The following is a 27,250-nucleotide window of genomic DNA, read 5'->3' as shown; positions in this document are numbered from 1 at the left end:
AACTTACTTACTTACACACACACACACACACACACACACACACACTCACACACACACACACACACACATACACACACACACACACACACACACACACACATACACACACACACACACACACACACACACACACACACACACACACACACACACACACACACACACACACACACACACACACACACACACGATCTAAACACTAAAAATATCACAGTGACCACCTGCGTTGATGGCTTCTTTGTAACAAAAAAAAAGACACAATACCGTGACTGGAACGATACACAAATAACCCGCACATAAAAGAGAGAAGCTCACGACGACATTTCGGTCCAACTTGGACCTGGAGTTTACCTGGAGTTTACCTGGAGAGAGTTTCGGGGGTCAACGCCCCCGCGGCCCGGTCTGTGACCAGGCCTCCTGGTGGATCAGCGCCTGATCAACCAGGCTGTTGCTGCTGGCTGCACGCAAACCAACGTACGAGCCACAGCCCGGCTGATCAGGAACTGACTTTAGTTGCTTGTCCAGTGCCAGCTTGAAGACTGCCAGGGGTCTGTTGGTAATCCCCCTTATGTGTGCTGGGAGGCAGTTGAACAGTCTCGGGCCCCTGACACTTATTGTATGGTCTCTTAACGTGCTAGTGACACCCCTGCTTTTCATTGGGGGGATGGTGCATCGTCTGCCAAGTCTTTTGCTTTCGTAGTGAGTGATTTTCGTGTGCAAGTTTGGTACTAGTCCCTCTAGGATTTTCCAGGTGTATATAATCATGTATCTCTCCCTCCTGCGTTCCAGGGAATACAGGTTTAGAAACCTCAAGCGCTCCCAGTAATTGAGGTGTTTTATCTCCGTTATGCGCGCCGTGAAAGTTCTCTGTACATTTTCTAGGTCGGCAATTTCACCTGCCTTGAAAGGTGCTGTTAGAGTGCAGCAATATTCCAGCCTAGATAGAACAAGTGACCTGAAGAGTGTCATCATGGGCTTGGCCTCCCTAGTTTTGAAGGTTCTCATTATCCATCCTGTCATTTTTCTAGCAGATGCGATTGATACAATGTTATGGTCCTTGAAGGTGAGATCCTCCGACATAATCACTCCTAGGTCTTTGACGTTGGTGTTTCGCTCTATTTTGTGGCCAGAATTTGTTTTGTACTCTGATGAAGATTTAATTTCCTCATGTTTACCATATCTGAGTAATTGAAATTTCTCATCGTTGAACTTCATATTGTTTTCTGCAGCCCACTGAAAGATTTGGTTGATGTCCGCCTGGAGCCTTTCAGTGTCTGCAATGGAAGACACTGTCATGCAGATTCGGGTGTCATCTGCAAAGGAAGACACGGTGCTGTGGCTGACATCCTTGTCTATGTCGGATATGAGGATGAGGAACAAGATGGGAGCTAGTACTGTGCCTTGTGGGACAGAGCTTTTCACCGTAGCTGCCTCGGACTTTACTCTGTTGACGACTACTCTCTGTGTTCTGTTAGTGAGGAAATTATAGATCCATCGACCGACTTTTCCTGTTATTCCTTTAGCGCGCATTTTGTGCGCTATTACGCCATGGTCACACTTGTCGAAGGCTTTTGCAAAGTCTGTATATATTACATCTGCATTCTTTTTGTCTTCTAGTGCATTTAGGACCTTGTCGTAGTGATCCAGTAGTTGAGACAGACAGGAGCGACCTGTTCTAAACCCATGTTGCCCTGGGTTGTGTAACTGATGGGTTTCTAGATGGGTGGTGATCTTGCTTCTTAGGACCCTTTCAAAGATTTTTATGATATGGGATGTTAGTGCTATTGGTCTGTAGTTCTTTGCTGTTGCTTTACTGCCCCCTTTGTGGAGTGGGGCTATGTCTGTTGTTTTTAGTAACTGAGGGACGACCCCCGTGTCCATGCTCCCTCTCCATAGGATGGAAAAGGCTCGTGATAGGGGCTTCTTGCAGTTCTTGATGAACACAGAGTTCCATGAGTCTGGCCCTGGGGCAGAGTGCATGGGCATGTCATTTATCGCCTGTTCGAAGTCATTTGGCGTCAGGATAACATCGGATAGGCTTGTGTTAGTCAAATTTTGTGGCTCTCTCATAAAAAATTCATTTTGGTCTTCGACTCTCAGTCTGGTTAGCGGCTTGCTAAAAACTGAGTCATATTGGGACTTGAGTAGCTCACTCATTTCCTTGCTGTCATCTGTGTAGGACCCATCTTGTTTAAGTAGGGGCCCAATACTGGACGTTGTTCTCGATTTTGATTTGGCATAGGAGAAGAAATACTTTGGGTTTCTTTCGATTTCATTTATGGCTTTTAGTTCTTCCCGCGATTCCTGACTCCTAAAGGATTCTTTTAGCTTAAGTTCGATGCTTGCTATTTCTCTGACCAGTGTCTCCCTGCGCATTTCAGATATATTGACCTCTTTTAGCCGCTCTGTTATTCTTTTCCGTCGCCTGTAAAGGGAGCGCCTGTCTCTTTCTATTTTACATCTACTCCTCCTTTTTCTTAGAGGAATAAGCCTTGTGCATACATCGAGTGCCACCGAGTTAATCTGTTCTAGGCATAAGTTTGGGTCTGTGTTGCTTAGTATATCTTCCCAGCTTATATCGGTTAGGACTTGGTTTACTTGGTCCCACTTTATGTTTTTGTTATTGAAGTTGAATTTGGTGAATGCTCCCTCGTGACTAGTCTCATTTTGTCGGTCTGGGGCTCCATGCATACATGTCTGAACCTCAATTATGTTGTGATCTGAGTATATTGTTTTTGATATGGTGACATTTCTTATCAGATCATCATTGTTAGTGAAGATGAGGTCTAGTGTATTCTCCAGTCTTGTAGGCTCTATTATTTGCTGGTTTAAATTGAATTTTGTGCAGAGATTTAAAAGCTCGTGTGAGTGTGAGTTTTCATCAGAGCTGCCTCCTGGTGTTATTACTGCAACAATATTATTTGCTATATTCCTCCATTTTAGGTGCCTTAAGTTGAAATCCCCCAGGAGCAAGATGTTGGGTGCAGGAGCTGGAAGATTTTCCAGACAGTGGTCAATTTTTAACAGCTGTTCCTGGAATTGCTGGGATGTTGCATCCGGAGGCTTGTAGACTACCACAATGACTAGGTTTTGGTTCTCGACCTTTACTGCTAAAACTTCCACTACGTCATTTGAGGCATTAAGCAGTTCTGTGCAAACAAGTGACTCTGCAATGTACAGGCCAACCCCCCCCTTTTGCCTGTTCACTCTGTCACATCTGTATAGGTTGTAACCTGGGATCCATACTTCGTTGTCCAAGTGATCCTTTATGTGGGTCTCAGTGAAAGCCGCGAACATTGCCTTTGCCTCTGCAAGCAGTCCACGGATGAAAGGTATTTTGTTGTTTGTAGCTGGCTTTAGACCCTGTATATTTGCAAAGAAGAATGTTATCGGACTGGTGGTATTGTTGGTACTGGGGGGGGATTTTTTTTCCGGCATTAGTATCTGTATCTGTTGGTTTGGAGTGGAGGCCATCGACTGTGGTTCCACTCCAGGAATGACTGGATTTGGTGTACGATTTCTGCCATTTCCTGCCAGTTTTTTTTCCTTCCTGGCACTAAAAAACCTCTCCCTCTTGAGTGGCTGTGGCTACCCAGGTTTTCCCATGGCCTGGATGTTTTGTATCTTTTTGTCCCCTTTAGATGGTATGCCTGGCAATTTAAGTTATAGCACAGTCTTTCCTGTACTGAAGAGGTACACATTTCAGGGTGAAAAAGCTTACAGGAAGGGAGTTTGCATTTTCCTGTTTTCATATGGGCATGGCATTTTCTAGGGTGGTCATAGTTGCATGTCCCATCTGTTTTTCCAGATTTCCCATGCCAGCAGATACCAAGTGCATAGTATGTGCACAGGCTTGGTTTCCGCTTGCCTTGGGTTTCTGTGACTGTATTCCCTGTTGGTGCATGTTTCCCTGTCTTACTTCTATCCTCCCTAGCACCAACAATGGAGCTCCCACCAGTTGTTTTTGGTAATTTATCCTCACTATTGCTATTGGAGTCCTCTTGTTTGCTATTTCCTGCGGTATTTCTAGTTTGCAATATTGGTTTTATCTTATCTTTGACTACACTTGTTTCCCTACTATGGCTCCTGTCCCCTATGAGATCATTTATATGTATTCCTTCCTGCGTATAATTCCCGACTACCTGGACAATATCTCCAGCTTCACCATTTCTGTCTCCCAGGACAGTATCTCCAGCTTCACCATTTCTGTCTCCCAGGACAGCACCTCCAGCTTCACCATTACTGTCTCCCAGGACAGTATCTCCAGCTTCACCATTTCTGTCTCCCAGGACAGCACCTCCAGCTTCACCATTTCTGTCTCCCAGGACAGTATCTCCAGCTTCACCATTTCTGTCTCCCAGGACAGCACCTCCAGCTTCACCATTACTGTCTCCCAGGACAGCACCTCCAGCTTCACCATTACTGTCTCCCAGGACAGCACCTCCAGCTTCACCATTACTGTCTCCCAGGACAGCACTATCAGCCCCACATTTACTGACTACCAGGACATCACCTCCAGCCTTACAGTTTATGACTACATGGCCAGTATCAAGGGCAGTACCATTCAGCCCAGACATTTTATGTTCCCATCTGTTGTAGAAAGCTTCCAGGTTTTCTATGAAAGCAGCTTTGATGTTGTCCTCTTTTAATACCCTTGTGATTTTAGTCCACAGATTTTCCTCATTTGAGCATACCCAAAAACACTTCTCTGTTTTAATACTGCTTGTAGCTAGTTCTGGGATATCTGCACAAGGGGCGTGACACCAATTTCCACAAAAATGACAATTTATCCATGTGGAAGCCCGTTTGTTTGACTGACCACAGACTACACAGGGCTTCATAATGATTTGAATGGTTGATTTACTGCAAATTCTACTAGCAACCTCTTGAAAATTCTATTAATAACCTTAAATGAAGCTCTAGCTATTTGTATTTCTGTTTCTAACTCTTTTTGTATATTGGACAGCTTACCGTCACGTTCCTGATTTTTAATGTTTGTGTTTATAGGGCGCCTACAACCCCATCCGTTTACAGTCTGCTTTATTGTCCAACGAAACTGTTTGAAACCAGTCCCGGGTTCGGACCAGTCAAGGGTTCGGACCAGGCAAGGGTTCGGGCCAGGCGATCTGCTCTGATCAGTGGGTCACTTATTTAAAACATACTGGTCGGTGATTTGAGCTAACACATGAAGGATCTACTGGAAATTATCTACCCGAGTAATATGTGATTTGACTGATACAAAAGTATAACTTGCGTGTTGAAGAGCCGGTGATATCTGGCAGCTCCTACAATGACGAACGGTCACCTCCTTGTTTATCAATCGCTGTATCTGGCTTTTCTTTTTTTTTTTTTTTTTTTTTTTTTTTTTTTTTTTTTTTTTTTTTTTCTTTTTTCCGTCTCCACCACAATAAATGCTATATTATCACTATAGTTGACTGGTGCAAATTTTGGAGGAAGGACGCTTTTTCTGTAGTAATAATTGCTTCTCGTTGTGTATATTGCGACTGCTGGTAACTACAGGTTATATGAAATTCACAGTAACGTCTCGTATTTCAAGAAAAAGAAACTAATGAAAGTCACTCCACTCCACTAAGTACCATTATAATACTGGTTAGTTGCTACTACAACACTGTATTCTGCTAATCACTGGTATCACTAGTTATATGCGAGTACACTGGCAAGCCAGGAAGATTATTAAAAACAGCTGACCTGTGGTAAGTTCTGGCGACTTCTGGCACCTGCCTCTATAGGCTTATCACTTCATTTACAAATTCACCTGTTTTCAAATGACACTTTAGCCTTTATCATCAATATACTAGGGAGCCCCTGTAGTATACACTATACACTATGTATACTCAATGTTATCAGGGAGACTTTCTTTCCTCTGACATGAAAAGTTCAATTATTATTTTTTTTCCACACGGGACAGGCCTATGATTCCCCTCTGGCAGTAAACTCTGCTAGTGCACACTAATTCTCCTTTTTTGACTCAGTATATAATGTTTTCCGCCCAAGATTTGTTCCAGGCGCTAGAGGGATGTATCGTATAGGATTGATGACACAAATTAAAGTTCTAGCACGTAAGAGCGACCGTGAAAACACGAAAAACCCGGAGCACAACGAGGCACGCTGACACGCTTCAGCTAAGGCTAGTCTATAATTATCTCTGGCAGTACAGTTTGTATGGAGATGCCAATGGCATGGGTATAAAGAGCCATACACTACAATATTATATTTGTTTGTAAATATTCAATCCAAGCAGACCACCATGCAGGAAATGACAGCTCACTCATTGTAAATAGGATCCATAAAACGTTAATATTGTACCCACATTTTGCACAAGCTAGAAAAACAATCTGTTATTTAAGAAACTGGAGCCAAATACAGACCAGTGCTTTTAATGGTAATGATAAGATAACTGAATGTTTTCTCCCGATCGATTTTTTACAGTACTGCGAAGATTACCTGTGTGAAAAAATTGTGAAATGACTATAATTTTTTAAAGAAGTAACTACACTCACTGGGGTTTATTAAAAGTCCTGTAATCCTGTTCTTCTGCGTTGCCACTGACAGTATGAACTGCAGGTGAACAATAAAATAACTGCTCAGCCGGCCAAAATTAGAAATAGGTATAAACGTGGCGTTTCATCTGCCTATATAAGCGAGTCACACTACTCTCATCCCATTCTGCTGTAAGATGTGGTAAGATGAAGTCAGTGAATCATCGGGGACTGTTTTATATTGGAAATAATCGAGGACCCCAAAGGAAATAAGTTGCTTTGACTATTTTGTTTTATCCTAGGTAATTTACAAATCTGTTACTCTGTATGATAATTTGTGTAACTATATTTACGTGTACTTTGGTCCGTGTACTATATTAATGTGTACTTTGGTCCCTGCTTAAACGAGATTGGACTTACATAAAGAAATGAGTGAGATACTGAAGACCTTGTATGACTCAGCGTTTAGTAAGGCGTTAATCAGGCTCAGGGTCGACAATCAAAATGAATTTTTTATGACCGAAACTCAAAATCTGGTTAATTAAAAAAATTCTGATATAATCCTAACACCACAGGACAGGACTTTGAAAAAGCAATAAATGGCATGCCTATACATTCTGCCCCAGGCCCAGATTCGTGAAACTGCGTGTTCATCAAGAACAGCAAGAAACCTCTTTCACGACAGCATAGACACAGGGGTCAACCCACAGTCACTAAAAACAACAGACATAGCCGCACTCCCCAAAGGTGGCAGTAAAGCAATTGCAAAGAATTATAGACCGATAGCACTAACGTCCCACATCATAAAAATCTTTGAGAGGGTTCTAAGAAGCAAGATCGCCAACCACTTGGATACCATCAGTTGCACAACCGAGAGTAGCATGGGTTTAGAGCAGGTCGCTCCTGCCTCTCACAACTACTGGACCACTACTATGACATGGTCTTGGATGCTCTGCAGGACAAACAAAATGCAGATGTAGTATATACACAGACTTTGCGAAAGCCTTCGACAAGTGCGATCATGGTGTAATAGCACACAAAATGCGTGATAAAGGAATAAGAGGAATAGTGGGTAGATGGATCATTACTTCCTAACAAATAGAGCATAAAGAGTAATAGTAAACAGAGTAAAGTCAGGGGGGGCTACAGTAAAAAGCTCTGTTCCAGAAGGTACAGCACTCGCTCCCATCCTATTCCTCATTCTCATAGCTAACAACACAAGAGATATAAGCCACAACACCATGTTGTAGCTTATATCTTATATCATCTTTTCTGATGATTCCAGAATTTTCATGACAGTGTCATCCATCGAGGACACTGCAAATCTTCAAGCGAACATTAACCAAGTCTTTAAATAGTCCTCAGAAAACAAAATGAAGTTCATTGTAGACAAATTTCAATTACTCCGCTATGGAAAACTCGAGGAAATAAAAACTAGATCGGATTATAAAACAAATTCCAACCACACAATAGAACGAAAAACTATGTCAAAGTCCTGGGAGTGATAATGTCAGAGAAATTCACTTTCAAAGATCATAAAAATATATCTACCACATCTAAATTGCAAATCTTGAGAAAATACATAACTTTCACTGCACATATAAGAACAATAAAGCATCTGAATTACTGGAAACGGTTGAAGTCCCTTGACCTGTAATCCTTGGAATGCAGGCGAGAAAAATACATGATAATATATACTTGGAAAATCCTAGAGGGACTAGTCCCAAATCTGCACGCGGAAATCACTCCCTATGAAAGCAAAAGACTCGGCAGGCGTACCTGACCAGTCAGGCTGTGGTTCGTACGTCGGTTTGCTTGAGACCAGCTGTAACAGCTTGGTTGCACAGGCCCTGATCCACCGCGAGGCCTGGTCATAGACCGGGAGGAGGGGGCGCTGACCCTTGGAACACCCTCCAGGTAAATAAACTTATTCTCAGGGTGCGACCCACAACAGCCGACTAACAGCCAGGTACCTACCTACTTAATGCTTGGTAAACAGATATCAGGAAACCTGGACAACGTTTTCCATCCTTCAGTGTACAAGTAGGACGCTATCAGCCGAGCCACGAACACCCGCAGTAGCCAAGCACCTGAATGTATTGGTGGCCCGGTGGCCCGGTGGCTAAAGCTCCCGCTTCACACACGGAGGGCCCGGGTTCGATTCCCGGCGGGTGGAAACATTTCGACACGCTTCCTTACACCTGTTGTCCTGTTCACCTAGCAGCAAATAGGTACCTGGGTGTTAGTCGACTGGTGTGGGTCGCATCCTGGGGGACAAGATTGAGGACCCCAATGGAAATAAGTTAGACAGTCCTCGATGACGCACTGACTTTCTTGGGTTATCCTGGGTGGCTAACTCTCCGGGGTTAAAAATCCGAACGAAATCTTATCTTATCTTAATGAGTTATTGTGTATGAAAGCAGTCATGGCCAGTATCAAGGTGGAGGGCAGGAGCTGACCCTAGATCCCTGCAACCCACAAATACTGAGTACACACACACACACACACACTATAATTCGAGTTAAACTTGTGAATTTCCTCTCACACAAGCTTCCGGGAACAAAATGATTCCTTACCTCTGATATACCCTTGGTGAGTTTCGAGAGTTTTCCTACTCCCTGGCCCCTACTCTGGGCCAGGCTTGTCTGGTGCTTGCCTAGTCAACTAGGCTGTTGCTGCTGCCGGCCCGGTGGCCCACATATCCATCACAGCCTGGATGATCTGGCACTTAATGGAGGTCCTAGTCGAGTTTCCTCTTGAATACTTCTACACTTGTCCCGGTAGCGTTCCTCATGCTTGCCCAAATTAAATAAGCACCGAATATAATTTAGGTCTGTCGAGAAAAATTTTTAAAAAATTCTTATCATTAAGTCTTGACCTAAGAAACGATGGAGCTATTCTACTTTCCTTGGATAAAAACGATTACCTCCTATTACCCTGGCACTGTATGTACTCCAAGGGGTAGCATTCTTTGCTTGTTATTTTGTGCTGGCATCAGACACTGTCATCCCTCACGCCTGTCGCGTTTAAAACACACACACATACACACCAGGAGACACAGCATCTGAAGCTGGTACACCCCTACTGAATGAGGGGGCCCAACGGGAAGGAAGGAGATAAAACTCACGCTAAGGCCCTATCAGCCCACCAAGCAGGGCCGAGGAATGAAGGGGAAGAGCAGCTGGGAGCAGGGATGGTGGAGGGGGATGGGGTTGAAGGTGTAGAGGGGGGACAGGTCTTATGCAGAGGCACGACAATGCCACCAAGAACTACAAGAAAAAATAAGGGAGAAAATGGATATGTAAAAAGCTCTGTTCCACAAGGCACAGTACTCGCTCCCATTCCAAGCCTCATCCTCATTTCTGACATAGACAGAAATGTAAGCCATAGCTCCATGCGGATGACACCCGGATCACCATGGCAGTGACCTCCATCGAAAACACCGCGAGACTCCAAGCGGACATCAACCAAATCTTCGAATGGGCCACTCAAAACAATATGAAGTTCAACCAGGAGAAATTTCAGCTACTCAGATATTGAAAACTTGAAGAAATTAAAAATGTTGAGGTTCCTAAACCTGTATTCCCTGGAACGCAGGCGGGAGAGATACATGATTATATACACCTGGAAAATCCTAGAGGGACTAGTACCGAACTTGCACACGAAAATCACTCACTACGAAAGCAAAAGACTTGGCAGACGATGCAACATCCCCCCAATGAAAAGCAGGGGTGTCACTAGCACGTTAAGAGACCATACAATAAGTGTCAGGGGCCCGAGACTGTTCAGCTGCCTCCCAGCATACATAAGGGGGATTACCAACAGACCCCTGGCAGTCTTCAAGCTGGCACTGGACAGACACCTATAGTCGGTTCCTGACCAGCCGGGCTGTGGCTCGTACGTTGGTTTGCGTGCAGCCAGCAGTAACAGCCTGGTTGATCAGGCTCTGATCCACCAGGAGGCCTGGTCACAGACCGGGCCGCGGGGGCGTTGACCCCCGGAACTCTCTCCAGGTAAACTCCAGGTATACCACAAATTCTAACCATACAATAGAGCGGAAAAGTAATGTGAAGGACCTGGGAGTGCTAATGTCAGAGGATCTCGCCTGCAAAGACCACAACAATGTAACTACCTCATCCGCTAGGAAAATGAAAGGATGGATAATTAAAACCTTCAAAACTAGGGACGTCAAGCCCATGATGACTCTCTTCAAATCGCTTGTGCTCTCTAGGCTGGAATACTGCTGTACACTAACACTCCCCTTCAAGGCTGGCGACATTGCAGACCTGGAGAGTGTACAAAGAACTTTCATGGCACACATAAGTGCGATAAGGCACCTAAACTACTGGGAACGGTTGAAGGTCCTTGATCTGTATTCCTGCGAATGCAGGCGAGAGAGATACATGATAATATACACTAGGAAGGTCCTGGAGGGATTAGTACCAAACCTGCACAAGAAAATCACTCCATATGAAAGCAAAAGACTCGGCAGGAGATACAACATTCCCCCGATGAAAAGCAGGAGTGCCACGAGTACACTAAGAGACAACACAACAAGTGTCCAGGGCCAAAGACTGTTCAATTGCCTCCCAGCATACATAAGGGGGATTACCAATAGACCCCTGGCTGTCTTCAAGAAGGCACTGGACAGGCACCTAAAGTCAGTACCTGACCAACCGGGCTGTGGTTCGTACGTCAGCTTGTGTGCGGCCAGCAGTAACAGCCTGGTTGATCAGACCCTGATCCATCATGAGGCCTGGTCTCAGACCAGGCCGCGGGGGCGTTGACCCCCAAAACCCTCTCCAGGTAAACTGCAAGTACAAACAGGAACTACAGACAGAGGAAAAGGCAATGGGAGGAGGAGAGGGCGAAGTCAATGTCTATTCATGGGCTTCAGGAGAGTGAGGGAAGGAGATACAATGAAAGATGGCAGGCAGAAAGACAGGAGATTGAGAACATCATCAAAGAAATAGGTGAAGAGGACATATCTGAGATTGTAAATTTTCAGAGAATAGGGGAATACTTGAAGGGGAGAAAACGGCCGACCAAGCTGATTTTCAGGACAGAAACAGTGCAAAACAGGATCCTGCAAGAGAAACCACGGTTGAAGGAATCGTCAGCATACAAGAGGGTATTCCTAGACTGAGACAAAAATAAAAACAGAACGACAGCAGCTGAGGGAGAGGACACAAAAGCAAAAGGAGCTAGAAAGAGAGATAAGGACAGAATCAGCAGAGGACAACCAGAGCAGGGCAGAGCAACAAGAGCAAGCACACACAGAACCATCCCCAGAACCCCACAACCAAACACAATATCCCAACACAGACCACAATCCACACTCAGAGCTCCCCCCCCCCACACTACACTGTAGAATCCTACAGCACACTGCCAGGTCCCCCACCCTCACAGATCCCCCAAAACATAGTGTTGGAGAGAAAACTGAAGGTATGGTACACCAATGCTGATATAATAACGAATAAGTGGAGGAGTGGCATGAAAGAGTCAAAGAGACATCACCAGACATCATAGCCCTCACAGAAACCAAGCTCACAGGGATGATAACAGATGCCATCTTTCCAACGGGATATCAGATACTGAGGAAAGACAGAGGGAACAGAGGGGGTGGAGGAGTGGCACTGCTGATCAAAAACCGATGAGATTTTGATGAGCTGGAGAGAGGAGACAGAGGAGAAGCAAGAGATTACATAAAATAACGCTTCAGTCTGGAGGTCCCAAGGTGGTAATTGCAGTGATGTACAACCCACCACAGAACAGCAGGAGGCCAAGGCAAGAGTATGATGAAGGTAACACAGCGATGGTTGACACACTGGCTGAAGTGGCCAGAAGGGCTCATGTGAGCAGGGCAAAGCTACTGACCATGGGTGACTTCAACCACTGGGAAATCGACTGCGAGAACTTGGAGCCACATGGAGTCCAAGAAACGTGGAGGGCTAAGATGATGGAGGTGGTACTGGAAAACGTCATGTACCAACACGTAAGGGACACTACCAGAGAGAGAGGAGAGGATGAACAAACGAGACTGGACCTAGTATTCACCTTGAGTAGTGCAGATATTGAGGATATCACATATGAAAGACCCCTTGGGGCCAGTGATCATGTGGTTCTGAGCTTCGAATACATAGTAGAGTTACAAGTGGAGGGGGAAGCAGGAAGGACCAGACGAATGAAGCCAAACTACAAGAAAGGGGACTATGCAAGCATGAAGAACTTCCTGAACAGGGTTCAGTGGGACAGAGAACTGGCAAGGAAGTCAGTCAATGAGATGATGGAATATGTCACAACAATATGCAAGAAAGCTGAGGAGAGGTTTGTACCCAAGGGTAACAGGAATAACGAAAGAACCAAGATGAGCCTGTGGTTCACTCAAAGGAGCAGGGAGGCCAAAACCAAGTGTGCTAGGGAATGGAAGAAGTATAGAAGGCAAAGGACCCAAGAGAATAAGGAGAGCAGTCATAGAGCCAGAAATGAATATGCACAGGTAAGAAGGGAGGCCCAAAAACAATACAAGAATGACAGCAGAGAAAGCCAAATCCGACCCAAAGCTGTTGTACAGCCACATCAGGAGGAAAACAATCAAGGACCAGGTAATCAGGCTGAGGAAGGAGGGGAGGTTACAAAAAATGACCACAAAGTGAGGAGCTCAACATGAGATTCAAAGAAATGTTCACAGAGGAGACGGAAGGGCCTCCAGAAAGGCGGAAAGGTGGGGTACACCATCAAGTGTTGAACACATTACATACAACCAAGGAAGAAGTGAAGAGGTTGCTAAGCAAGCTAGATACCTCAATGGCGATGGGGCCGGATAACATCTCTCCATGGGTCCTGAGAGAGGGAACAGAGGCACTTTGTGTACCACTAACAACTATCTTCAACACATCTATCAAAACAGGGTGACTATCGAAAGTATGGAAGACAGCAAGTGTAGTCCCAATTTTTAAAAAAGGAGACAGACACGAAGCATTAAACTACAGACCAGTGTCACTGACGTGTATAGTATGCAAGGTCATGGAGAAAATTATCAAAAGAGCGGTGGAGCACCTAGAAAGGAATGAGCTTATCAACGACAGCCAGCATGGTTTCAGGGATGGGAAATCCTGCATCACAAACCTACTGGAGTTCTATGACAGGGTGATGGCAGTAAGACAAGAGAGAGAGGGGTGGGTAGATTGCATTTTCTTGGACTGTAAGAAGGCATTTGACACAGTTCCACATAAAAGATTAGTGCAAAAGCTGGAGGACCAGGCAGGGATAACAGGGAAGGCACTGGAGTTTACCTGGAGAGAGTTCCGGGGGTCAACGCCCCCGCGGCCCGGTCTGTGACCAGGCCTCCTGGTGGATCAGAGCCTGATCAACCAGGCTGTTGCTGCTGGCTGCACGCAAACCAACGTACGAGCCACAGCCCGGCTTACAATGGATCAGGGAATACCTGTCAGGAAGACAACAGCAAGTCATGGTACGTGGCGAGGTGTCAGAGTGGGCACCTGTAACGAGCGGGGTGCCACAAGGATCAGTCCTAGGACCAGTGCTGTTTCTGGTATTTGTGAATGACATGATGGAAGGAATAGACTCTGAAGTGTCCCTGTTTGCAGATGATGTGAAGTTAACGAGAATAATTCAATCAGAGGAGGACCAGGAAGAACTACAGAGGGATCTTGACAGGCTGCAGGCCTGGTCCAGCAGCTGGCTCCTGGAGTTCAACCCCACCAAGAGCAAAGTCATGAAGATTGGGGAAGGGCAAAGAAGACCACAGATGGAGTACAGTTTAGGGAGCCAGAGCCTACAGACCTCACTCAAGGAAAAGGCTCTTGGGGTGAGTATAACACCGGGCACGTCTCCTGAGGCGCACATCAACCAAATAACTGCTGCAGCATACAGGCGCCTGGCAAACCTAGGAACAGCATTCTGACATCTAAATAGTCAGTCATGACCCTATACACTGTGTACGTTAGGCCCATATTGGAATATGCAGTGCCAGTTTGGAACCCTCACCTAGCCAAGCATGTAAAGAAACTAGAGAAAGTGCAAAGATTTGCAACAAAACTAGTCCCAGAGCTTAGGGGTATGTATATCCTACAAGGAGAGGTTAAGGGAAATCGACTTGACGACACTGGAAAACAGGAGAGATAGGGGGGATATGATGAAGACATATAAAATACTGAGAGGAATCGAAAAGGTGGACAGAGACAGGACGATCCAGAGATGGGACACAACAGCAAGGGGTCACAGTTGGAAGTTGAAAATTCAGATGAACCACAGGGATGTTAGGAAGTATCCCTTCAGTCACAGAGTTGTCAAGAGGTGGAATAGTGTGGGTAGTGATGTAGTGGAGGCAGGATCCATACACAGCTTTAAGAAGTGGTATGATAAAGCTCATGGAGCGGGAATAGTGACCGAGTAGCGGCCAGTGAAGAAGCGGGGACCAGGAGCTGCGACTCGACCCCTGCAACTACAACTAGGTGAGTACACACGCACACCCCTTCTCTCTCTGTGTAGAACTTTCGACACAGTTCCACACACAAGAGATTAGTACAGAAGCTAGAGGATCGGGAACGCATAACAGGAAAGACACTGCAGTGGATCAGAGAATACCAGACAGGGAGGCAACAACGAGTCATGGTACATGACGGGGTGTCAGAGTGGGCGCCCGTGACGAGCGGATTTCCTAAAACCGGTGCTGTTTCTGGTATATATGAATGACATGACGGAAGTAATCGACTCATAAGTGTCTCTGCTTGCAGACGATGTGAATCTAATGAGAATTCACTTGGATGAGGATCAGCAGGACTACAAATGGATCTGGACAGGTTGCAAGCCTGGTTTAGCAACTGGTTCCTGGAGTTTAACCCAAGTGCAAAGTTATGAAGATCGGGGAAAGACAAAGAACGCAGACAGAGTGCAGGTTAGGGAGCCAAAGACTGTAAATCTGACTCAAAGAAAAGGACCTTGGGGTGAGTATAATACCAGGCACACCTGAGGTGCACATCAACTAAGTAACTGTTGCAGCATATGGGCGCCGGCAAACCTAAGAATAGCGCTCCGACACCTCAGTTAGGAATCGTTCAAGACTCTGTACACCGTGCACATCAGGCCCATATTGGAGTATGCAGCACCAGTTTGGAACCCGCATCTGGTCAAGGACGTCAAGAAATTAGAGAAAGTGCAAAGGTTTGCAGCAAGACTAGTCCCGGAGCTAAGGGGCATGTCCTACTAGGAGAAGTTAAGAGAAATCGACCTGACGACACTGGAGGACAGGAGGGATGGGAGGGGACAAAAACGACATGTAAAATCCTGAGAGGAATTGACAAGGTAGATGGAGACAGGATGTTTCAGAGACGGTACACAATAACAAGGGGTCACAACTGGAAGTTGAAAACACAGATGAGTCACAGGGATGTTAGGAAGTATTTCTTCAGTCACAGAGTTGTCGGGAAGTGGAAGTCTGGAAAGTGATGTAGTGGAGGCAGGATCAATACACTGCTTTAAGAAGAGGTATGATAAAACTCATGAAGGGAGTGACCCTAGCAGCGACCAGTGAAGAGGAGGGACCAGGAGCTATGAATCTACCCCTGCAACCACGATTAGGTGAGTACACAAACATACGCACCTACCAACCTGCATCTCCCATACTGCCACCGGTGTTAACTATGCCTCAAGAACGAGACTTTGTCTACAGATGTTGCCATGGTTGATGCCTTTGTACATGTCCCTGGATGAACCTATTAGGCAGTGAATATCTCACTGGAAGCAAACAAGACTGCGAGGGAGTGAGGCAGACGAGGGAAGGGGAGATGGTGGTAGTGGCAACTGGCAACACCGTAAGAAACATATGAGTCTGTACTCACAGCCTGTCGGAGCACGTCTGGGGTGAAGCGAGAGCAGAGGACCCGCGTTGCTCTACACGCTACACGCAGGCACCCCACCCACACTGGGACAACGCAGCGATGCCTCTACCACTATAGCAACGAACACACTGCCACTGTGGAGAGGGATGACTACTGCCACTGCCCACCACCTAGCAAGGTGGAGCCCGTCACCCACTCAGTGTTCCCCACACTACCCAGGGAGCTGACTGACTCACCACGGGGATGGGGGCCGCCAGGAACTCGTTGTCATATTTCTCTCCAAATTCGTGACTTCCGTCACGAATTAAATAATTTCTACTGCTGTTTGTTGCGCGACCTTCAAGATTAACTCGCCTGTAGATAAGATTTTAGCTACTAATCGTAATAGTACCTGGATAGAAAGAATTTTGATTATTAAGTATGCACGCCAAACCCATCCTGTGAGAGGTCTTTTTCACTTAAAATTTACGAATAACATCATCGTGCTACTACCCAGATCTTTGTTCACCATCATACAAGATTGTTTTCTGTCAGTGCTGATATATATTAGAGGCAGCTTTGGCTCGTTATAAGATTACGTAGAGACCAATTTTCAAAATTTTACTTCAGATCCATAGCTCTCCTGTCTGCTACCTTATACGAGGTACTTGATATTCAGATTATAGACAAATGCGTCTTTTTTGCCTTATTGGATGGTAGAGAATTGAAAAATGGAATGTAACTGAGAAAAGAAAACTGTTAAATACTAAAAATTCGCGTTTATTTTTTTTACCATGTTGATAAACATCTCATTATTTTTATATATGTAATGTTGATTTAGAGAAACACGTAAACAAACACTAGGACATTTATCAGAAAACGTTTTGGTCTTGAGACCTTGATCACTTCTAACATACAGAGGTTAAAAGACAGTAAATATAGGCAGAGTGAAGTGTTAGTGATGCATGGTGACCTGTTAGAAGTGGTGATCACAGTCCCAGGACTAAAACATTTGCTAATAAATGTCCTAGTGTTTGTTTACGTGTTTTTTCTAAAACAACTTGTCGGTATTTATTACCAAGGTTTATAACATTTAATGTTGATAAAACTCAATATGCAGTTTATGACATTTTAACGAGAAGTGTTTCGTCTCCCAGGGACTTTATCGGTTTCCATGGCTAAGCGTTAAATCCGTATGTGTGGTACATCACCTGGGGAATGGAAGGCAACCAGTCTTAATTCAAGAAAGAAATGGTAGCCTATTTAGTTTAAAGAATCCTTCGCTAGTTACCAGGTACTCGCCTTGAAGGGAATTTGCATCTGTATGTCCTGACGTACGTATCTAATTTTTGTTTACCTGGAGAGGGTTTCGGGGGTCAACGCCCCCTCTGCCCGGTCTGAAACCAGGCCTCATGGTGGATTAGGGTCTGATCAACCAGGCTGTTACTGCTGGCCACACGCAAGCTGACGTACGAACCACAGCCCGGTTGGTCAGGTACTGAATAATAAAATTTAAGTTACGTACTTGAAATATTAAATATCTACTAAACTTTTAAGGTTTAAATAATAAGGTATTACAAGGACCCCAATGGAAATGACACTGTGTCTCACTTTCTTGGGTTATCCTAGGTAATCTACACATGCTGCTATGTATGACAATTTATGTAACTGTATTTATGTGTACCTGTACCTAAATAAACTTATTATATTGAATGGAAAAGGGCCGACAGGTAGGTAGGATGCGATATATGCCTCCTTACCCTCTCCCAAGAAAATATTCGTACACACTTCTTATCTTTGACTACTGCTATGTAACAAGCACTATCTGCACACACAAAAAAAATAATATCTACGCTGATGGCTCTCTTAACCTTGACAGTGGAAGGGTGGGAAGTTCTGTTATCGTAAACCTCATTACTCGCTCTAAATAGCCTGAAACCTGAATGCAACGTACTTGTGTGTGAAGTGAGGCACAGGTATACACAAATTATTAAGAGTTGGATTACAGTTAAGCTTTTGTGGATTCCCTCTCACACAGGTCTCCAGAAGCATGACAGAGTTTACGAATTAGCTAAACAAGCATTAAATAAAGAGAATGTCGAGTATAATTTTGTTTTTTTCAAACAAGTTTACGAAACATTGTCATAAAAACACTAACAAACGAAATTGAACAAAGTAGGACAGTACGGCTAGGTACTAGCAGAATCATTATCCATCATAATGAAATGTGTCAACTTAAAGAACTATGAAGACAGAACAAGATCAGTAGACTGCAAGATAATATCTCTGACAGTACGGTTTGTACAGAAATATCAATGACATAAATGTATAGTGCATGGACACAGTACCATACACTGGGAGCATTATCAATGAAGATCCCCAGTGGAACTTCTTTTTTCTCTAGTGCAGTGTATATTTGTTCTAGCATGTGTATAATAGCAGCATTCGTATTTTTTATTAGGCCTGAACCCGAAATGACAGGGGTTGAGTATGTTGTGGGAGATGAGGTAGGAATAGATTCGCTTATGAATTAATTTTTCGAAGATTATAGAGAGAGGGTGTAAGTTGGATATTGGCCTATAGTTATTCAAGTCTGTTTGGTCTCCTTTATGGATCGGGGTGACCCTCGCTATTTTGAGAACTGTAGGGAAGGTAGAGGATTCGATGGATTTGTGAAAGTGTTGCAGTGGTTGGTGACAGCACTTGCGACACTTTTTTGTATATAAAGGGTGGTAAGGTTTTTAAATCTCCTGTCTTGTTTCTTAGTGTGTTGATAATAAGTGAGACTTTTGTTGGGTTAGTGGGAACTAGGAATAGTGTGTTCGGGTAGTTGCCAGTGAGGTAGTCATTGCGTGGGGTATTTGAGCCTGGGATTTTATTGGCAAGGTTTTTTCCCTGTGGTGGAGAAGAAATCGTTGAGTCTGTTTGCTGTTTCAGTTGGTGGGAGTTCGGGTTCATCTGGTTTTGCTAGTTCAGTTGCCCTATTTCGTGATATCTTTTTTGTTCCTAGAATTTCTGATAGGGTTTTCCAGGTCTTTTTTATATCACCTTTTAAGTTGGATAATCTGTTCTCATAATATAATTTTTTAGCCCTTTTTATCAGGCTGGTTAGGATTGACAAGTAACGTTTTGTTTGGTCTCTGGTTATGTGACCCATTCTGTACTGTTTTTCGCATAGGTGCTTTGTATTTATGGATTTGAGGATGCTGGGTGTTAACCAGGGACTGTTCAGTCTTTTAGCTGTCATCTGTTTACTGGGAGCGCTTGAAGTTCCTGAACCTGTATTCCCTGGAACGCAGGCGGGAGAGATACATGATTATATACACCTGGAAAATCCTAGAGGGACTAGTACCGAACTTGCACACGAAAATCACTCACAACGAAAGCAAAAGACTTGGCAGACGATGCAACATCCCCCAATGAAAAGCAGGGGTGCCATTAGCACGTTAAGAGACCATACAATAAGTGTCAGGGGGCCGAGACTGTTCAACTGCCTCCCAGCATACATAAGGGGGATTACCAATAGACCCCTGGGAGTCTTCAAGCTGGCACTGGACAAGCACCTAAAGTTGGTACCTGACCAGCCGGGCTGTGGCTCGTACGTTGGTTTGCATGCAGCCAGCAGTAACAGCCTGGTTGATCAGGCTCTGATCCACCAGGAGGCCTGGTCACAGACCGGGCCGCGGGGGCGTTGACCCCCGTAACTCTCTCCAAGTAAACTCTAAGTAAACATGAACATGGTATACAGACCTAGCTACATCAATGATATACATGTACTACTATGCAGAAAGCCATTTGTTAATGAGCATATCGGGCAAATTAGGTCAGTGTCCCAGGATGCAACCCACATCAGTCGATTAACACCCAGGTACCCATTTTACTTATGGGTAAACATAAGCAACAGGTTTACCTGGAGTTTACCTGGAGAGGGTTTCGGGGGTCAACGCCCCCGCGGCCCGGTCTGAGACCAGGCTTCATGGTGGATCAGGGTCTGATCAACCAGGCTGTTACTGCTGGCTGCACTCAAGCTGACATACGAACCACAGCCCGGTTGGTCAGATACTGATTTTAGGTGCCTGTCCAGTGACTTCTTGAAGACAGCCAGGGGTCTATTGGTAATCCCCCTTATATATGCTGGGAGGCAATTGAGCAGTCTTGGGCCCTGGACATTTACTGTGTTGTCTCTTAGTGTACTCGTGGCGCCCCTGCTTTTCGTCGGGGGAATGTTGCATCTCCTGCCGAGTCTTTTGCTTTCATAGGGGGTGATTTTCATGTGTAGGTTTGGTCCCAATCCCTCCAGGACCTTCCAAGTGTATATTATTATATATCTCTCTCGCCTGCGTTCAAGGGAATACAGATCAAGGTCCTTCAACCGTTCCCAGTAGTTTAGGTGCCTTATCGCACTTATGTGTGCTGTGAAAGTTCTTTGTACACTCTCCAGGTCTGCAATGTCGCCAGCCTTGAAGGGGAGTGTTAGTGTACAGCAGTATTCCAGCCTAGAGAGCACAAGCAATTTGAAGAGAATCATCATGGGCTTGGCATCCCTAGTTTTAAAGGTTTTCATTATCCGTCCTATCATTTTCCTAGCGGATGAGGTAGATACATTGTTGTGGTCTTTGAAGGCGAGATCCTTTGACATCATCACTCCTAGGTCCTTCGCAATACTTTTCCGCTCTATTGTATGATTAGAATTTGTTGTATACCCTGACACATTTTTAATTTCTTCAAGTTTCCCATATCTGAGTAGTTGAAATTTCTCCTCGTTGAACTTCATATTGTTTTGAGTGGCCCATTCGAAGATTTGGTTGATGTCCGCTTGGAATTTCGCTGTGTCTTCGATGGAGGTAACTACCATGGTAATCCGGGTGTCATCCGCAAAGGAAGACACGGAGCTATGGCTTACATCTCTGTCTATGTCGGAAATGAGGATGAAGCTTGGAATGGGAGCGAGTACGGTGCGTTGTGGAACAGCTTTTTACCGTGGCTGCCTGGGTCTACTCTGTTTACTATTACTCTTTGTGTTCTATCTGTCAGGAAGTTGTAGATCCATCTACCAACTTTTCCCGTTATTCCTTTATCACGCATTTTGTGCTATTACACCTTGGTCACACTTGTCGAAAGCTTTTGCAAAGCCTGTGTATACTACATCTGTATTTTGTTTATCCTCTACAGCATCCAGGACCTTGTCATAGTGGTCCAGTAGCTGGGACAGGCAGGAGCGGCCTGCTCTAAACCCGTGTTGTCCTGGGTTGTGTAGCTGATGGGAATCAGGTTGTTGGCTATCTTGCTTCTTTGAACCCTCTCAAAGATTTTTATGATATGGGATGTTAGTGCTATCGGTCTGTAGTTCTTTGCATTTGCTTTACTGCCACCTTTGTGGAGTGGGGCTATGTCTGTTGTTTTTAGTGTGTGTGGGACGACCCGTATCCATGCTTCCTCTCCATAAAATGCTGAAGGCAATTTTTGATGAACACCGAGTTGCACGAGTCTGGGCCTGGGGCAGAAATACGCCTTATGATTATTGTTTCTACCCTGACTGGGAATCGAACTCAGACCCTCGCCGTGTGAAGCGAGAGCTTTAACCACCAGAGTTTCATAGATATACAGTGGACCCTCGAATTTAGTCCTGCCTCTGTATGCAAAACTATTTTTATTATCTATAAAATGTATTTTTTGTTAATATTTTTGGGTGTCTGGAATGGTTTAATTGGATTTACATTATTTCCTATGGGAAATATTAACACGAAACTAATGTGGCATTTTGTTGTGGCAATGTTTCATTTTCCAGTTTTGTCCAGCTCCTGAGTCTCACATTAGCACCAGGTAAATAGTTGGGGTTGTAGCCAGCAACAGCTTTGAGAGCATTTAGCCTATCTTTGCATTTCTTATTTAGTTGTGGTATAGTGGATTTATTAAAGGGTACATCTACACCAAGGTATCTGTAAGTTTTAACGTAGCTAATGTTTTCACCCTGCAAACAGGTGGGTAGGGGATGTCGTTTGCTTATTAATAACTTTGTTTTAGAGGAAAATATTATGAGGCCTAGTCGATTACAAATTGCTTGAACTTCATTAAGAATGGTGCTCATCTTCCTATGCCCTGTTGTATGGATCATGATGTCATCAGCATAGTGTATAGCTATATGTTTAGGTGAGGCAGGTAGAGCATTTAGGAGAGCATTAATCAGATCATTAAATAGCATGGGACTGAGAACTCCTCCCTGCGGTGTACCTAGGGACATTTCTTTAGACTCGCTTCTAAAACCTTGGTAGAGGACAGAGGATACTCTATTTGACAGGTATCCTATTATCCAGCAGAGTAGGCTAAACACATAAGGAAGGAGGAATACTGCAGCAGGCCTACAGGCCCATACAAGGCAGGTTTTTCTCTGAACCAACCATTCCCAACCACCCACTTGTCCAGCCTTTTTCCAAAGCTACCTAAGAATTAGCTTCAATACCTCAGGTATTAATCAGTCCCTCAGCTCGTATGACCCTTAAGGGTTTAGCGCTTCGTTATGCTTATAATAATAATTAATTAATCCAGAGGTACATAATGGGTCCAGGGACTGGGCCCCAAAGTTTTGATAGTTGAGCAAGTTACAAAGGTAATTCAAATTCAAATTCAAATTCAAAGTTTATTCTATATAAGGATTACAATGCACACATAAGGGGGATTACCAACAGGCCCCTGGCAGTCTTCAAGCTGGCACTGGACAAGCACCTAAAGTCAGTTCCTGATCAGCCGGGCTGTGGCTCGTACGTTGGTTTGCGTGCAGCCAGCAGCAACAGCCTGGTTGATCAGGCGCTGATCCACCAGGAGGCCTGGTCACAGACCGGGCTGCGGGGGCGTTGACCCCCGAAACTCTCTCCAGGTAAACTCCAGGTAAGACACATATGCAACAGTTAGGTATCTTTATTTCGAAACGTTTCGCCTACACAGTAGACTTCTTCAGTCGAGTACAGAAAAGTTGATAGAAGCAGAAGATACTTGAAGACGATGTAATCAGTCCATCACCCTTAAAGTTTTGAGGTGGTTAGTCCCTCAGTCTGGAGAAGAGCATTGTTCCATAGTCTGAAACAATATTGTTTCAGACTATGAAACAATATTGTTTCAGACTATGGAACAATATTGTTTCAGACTATGAAACAATATTGTTTCAGACTATGGAACAATACTCTTCTCCAGACTGAGGGACTGACCACCTCAAAACTTTAAGGGTGATGCATTGATTACATCGTCTTCACGTTTCGAAATAAAGATACCTAACTGTTGCATATTTGTCTTACCTAACAACCTGTCGGTATTTTATACCATTGTAATGTTCAATGCTGAGTTTACAGAATTTGGTTATTGTGTGGTTTACATGTAGTAAAATACTAATTACAGAGGTTGCCACTATAACACCTAGCATGGCTAGGCATTTCAGGCAGACTTAGATTAATTCTTAACTTTAAAATATTACAAATTATGAGGTAAGTTGGTGTTATGGCTAAGTGACTAAATACTAGTTTGTGAGTTTAGCAATGTGAATGCTCTTGTTTTGGCACAATACATAGTTTCAGTATTGGAGTATCACAGGCCAACTAATGACTAGTTAGGATTCATTATTTTAAGATTGAGATTGATATTTCAGTTTATGGTCAAATGGGTGAGTGAGTGTAAGTGTGAACCACCAGGTGGTATTCGTGTAATTAGTTGATGGGATGTATTAAGGAGATAAGATGTTTTCTAATGGTAGTTTTGAAGGTGATGAATGTGCAGTTTTAGAATTTTCAGGTAGTGTGTTCCAGATTTTAGGGCCTTTGATATACATTGAATTTTTGTAAAGGTTTAATCGGACACGGGGAATGTCATAGAGATGTTTGTGTCTGGTGTTATGCCTGTGGATCCTGTCACAACTATCAAGAAAGTGTTTTAGGTCAAGGTTAATATTGGAATTTAAGGTCCTGTAGATGTAGATTGCACAGTAGTAAGTGTGGATGTTCTGAACAGGGAGTAAGTTTAGATCTAGAATATCCACTAGGAATTTTTATTGACCTAAGAAAAGCTTTTGACACAGTAAACCACCAAATCCTACTCCACAAACTTGACCACTACGGTATAAGAGGCCATGCGCTTGCTTATTTCAAATCTTACATTACTAATAGGTATCAGTACGTCACCATTAAAGACACAGCATCAGCAACACGGCCAGTTGATACTGGAGTTCCGCAGGGAAGTGTCCTTGGTGCCCTGCTCTTCCTCATATACATCAATGACCTTCCAAACGTATCCCAACACCTGAAACCCATTCTCTTTGCTGATGACACGACTTATGTCATCTCTCACCCTAATCTTGCCACCCTCAACACCATTGTGAATGAGGAGCTGATTAAAATATCGACTTGGATGACAGCCAATAAACTTACGCTTAACACTGACAAAACCTACTATATTATGTTTGGTAGCAGAGCAGGAGATGCACAAATTAACATTAAGATTGACAACACTCTAATTACCAGAAATAATGGGGGAAAATTCCTAGGCTTATACCTTGACAACAACCTGAATTTCAGCACCCATATCCAGCATATAGCCAAAAAAGTATCCAAAACGGTTGGGATCCTCTCCAAGATACGATACTACGTGCCGCAAAATGCCCTTCTCACACTATACCACTCACTTATTTATCCATACCTCACCTATGCTATTTGTGCTTGGGGATCAACTGCAGCAACACACCTAAAGCCAATAATAACCCAACAAAAAGCTGCAGTAAGAATAATCACTAAATCCCATCCCTGGCAGCACACCCCCCCACTCTTCAAAGATCTAAACTTACTCCCAGTTCAGTACATCCACACTTACTACTGTGCAATCTATATCTACAGGGCCTTAAACTCTAATATCAACCTTGACCAAAAATGCTTTCTTGATAGTTGTGACAGAACCCACAGGCATAACACCAGACACAAACATCTCTACGACATTCCCCGTGTCCGACTAAACCTTTACAAAAATTCAATGTATGTCAAAGGCCCTAAAATCTGGAATACCCTACCTGAGAACTCTAGAACTGCAGACACATTCATCACCTTCAAAACTACCATTAGAAAACATCTTATCTCCCTGATACACCCCATCAACTAACTACACGAATACCACCTGGTGGTTCACACTTACACTCGCTCACTCATTTGACCATAAACAGAAATATTAATCTCAGTCTTAAAATAATGAATCCTGTGATACTCCAATACTGAAACTATATACTGTGCCAAAACAAAAGCATTCACATTGCTAAACTCATAAACTAGTATTTAGTCACTTAGCCATAAGACCAACTTACCTCATAATTTGTAATATTTTACAATTAAGAATAAAACTAAGTATGCCCGAAATGCCTAGCCATGCTAAGCGTTCTAGTGGTACACTCTGTAATCACAATTTTACTACATGTAAACCAAACAATAACCAAATTTCTGTAAACTCAGCATTGTAATCCTTATAGAGAATAAACTTTGAATTTGAATTGAATTTGAATTTGAATATGAAGAGTGGGGGGGGGTGTTGCCAGGGATGGGATTTAGTGATTATTCTTACTGCGGCTTTTTGTTGGGTTATTATTGGCTTTAGGTGTGTTGCTGCAGTTGATCCCCAAGCACAAATAGCATAGGTGAGGTATGGATAAATAAGTGAATGGTATAGTGTGAGAAGGGCAGTTTGCGGCACGTAGTATCGTATCTTGGAGAGGATCCCAACCGTTTTGGATACTTTTTTGGTTATGTGTTGGATATGGGTGCTGAAATTCAGGTTGTTGTCGAGGTATAGGCCAAGGAATTTGCCCTCATTATGTTTGGCAATTAGAGTGTTGTCGATCTTAATGTTAATTTGTGCATCTCCTGCTCTGCTACCAAACATAATATAGTAGGTTTTGTCAGTGTTAAGCGTAAGTTTATTGGCTGTCATCCAAGTCGATATTTTGATCAGCTCCTCGTTAACAATGGTGTTGAGGGTGGCAAGATTAGGGTGAGAGATGACATAAGTCGTGTCGTCAGCAAAGAGAATGGGTTTCAGGTGTTGGGATACGTTTGGAAGGTCATTGATGTATATGAGGAAGAGCAGGGCACCAAGGACACTTCCCTGCGGAACTCCAGTATCAAGTGGCCGTGTTGTTGATGCTGTGTCTTTAATGGTGACATACTGATGCCTATTAGTAAGGTAAGATTTGAAATATGCAAGCGCATGGCCTCTTATACCATAATGGTCAAGTTTGTGGAGTAGGATGTCGTGGTCTACTGTGTCAAAAGCTTTTCTTAGGTCAATAAAAACTCCAGGTAGATCTGGTCACAATCATGACAAGTTACGAAGGTATGGACGGGTGTGGACGTGTGAATTGCTCATTACTCTATAATTTGTCCATTATTGTAACCATGTATAAGCGTAAGTAAATTTACTTACATGATTCTTTACCTTTGTAACTTGTGACAAGTTCAATTACCTTTGTACCTAGTTCAGCTGTCAAAACTTTGGGAGCCCAGTCCCTGGGCCCATTATGTACCTCTGTACATTAGACATGGTAATAAAATGACACGTCTTTGGTAAGTTGGAGAGAGTCTGGACGTGGTGACAGCAACCAACCTCAGTGACACCAGTGCGATGATTGTGGTTTCATCATTTTATACTGAGCAGTAAACTTCAGCAATGGTACCAAGCTATTCAGTCTGGCCACAGACAAAGCATCATCCACATATTTGTACCATCTAGCATCAGTAGGTAAAGCAGCCCTAAAGAGTTTCATTTCCAAGAGCATATACAAATTGCTGAGAATTGAGGTAATTTCTCATTACCATACCTGGACAGGGTTTCGAGGGTCGACGCCCCCTGTGGTCTGGTTTGAGACCAGGCCTCATGGTGGATCAGGGT

General features: G+C 43.9%; 1 protein-coding gene across 4 annotated transcripts in view; it reads right to left on the bottom strand.

Moving 5' to 3' along the window:
• LOC128689376 (organic cation transporter protein) overlaps window positions 1-16,595 on the bottom strand; it is a 108,628-nt gene extending 92,033 nt beyond the window's left edge. For 2 of the 4 annotated variants that reach the window (XR_008407153.2, XM_053777583.2), the window contains exon 1: window positions 16,364-16,595. The gene's annotated coding sequence lies outside the window, so the exon portion shown is untranslated. Of the gene's footprint in view, window positions 1-9,076; window positions 9,334-16,363 lie in introns of all 4 variants that reach the window. The other 2 variants (XM_070086188.1, XM_070086187.1) reach the window with 2 other exon arrangements.
• Window positions 16,596-27,250: the final 10,655 nt, after the last annotated feature.

Source organism: Cherax quadricarinatus, chromosome 18 (assembly GCF_038502225.1).
Source record: "Cherax quadricarinatus isolate ZL_2023a chromosome 18, ASM3850222v1, whole genome shotgun sequence".
In the NCBI taxonomy this organism is placed as follows: Eukaryota; Metazoa; Arthropoda; class Malacostraca; order Decapoda; family Parastacidae; genus Cherax; species Cherax quadricarinatus.
Note: the sequence above shows the minus strand (reverse complement) of the source record. Positions and strands in the feature narration are given on the sequence as shown.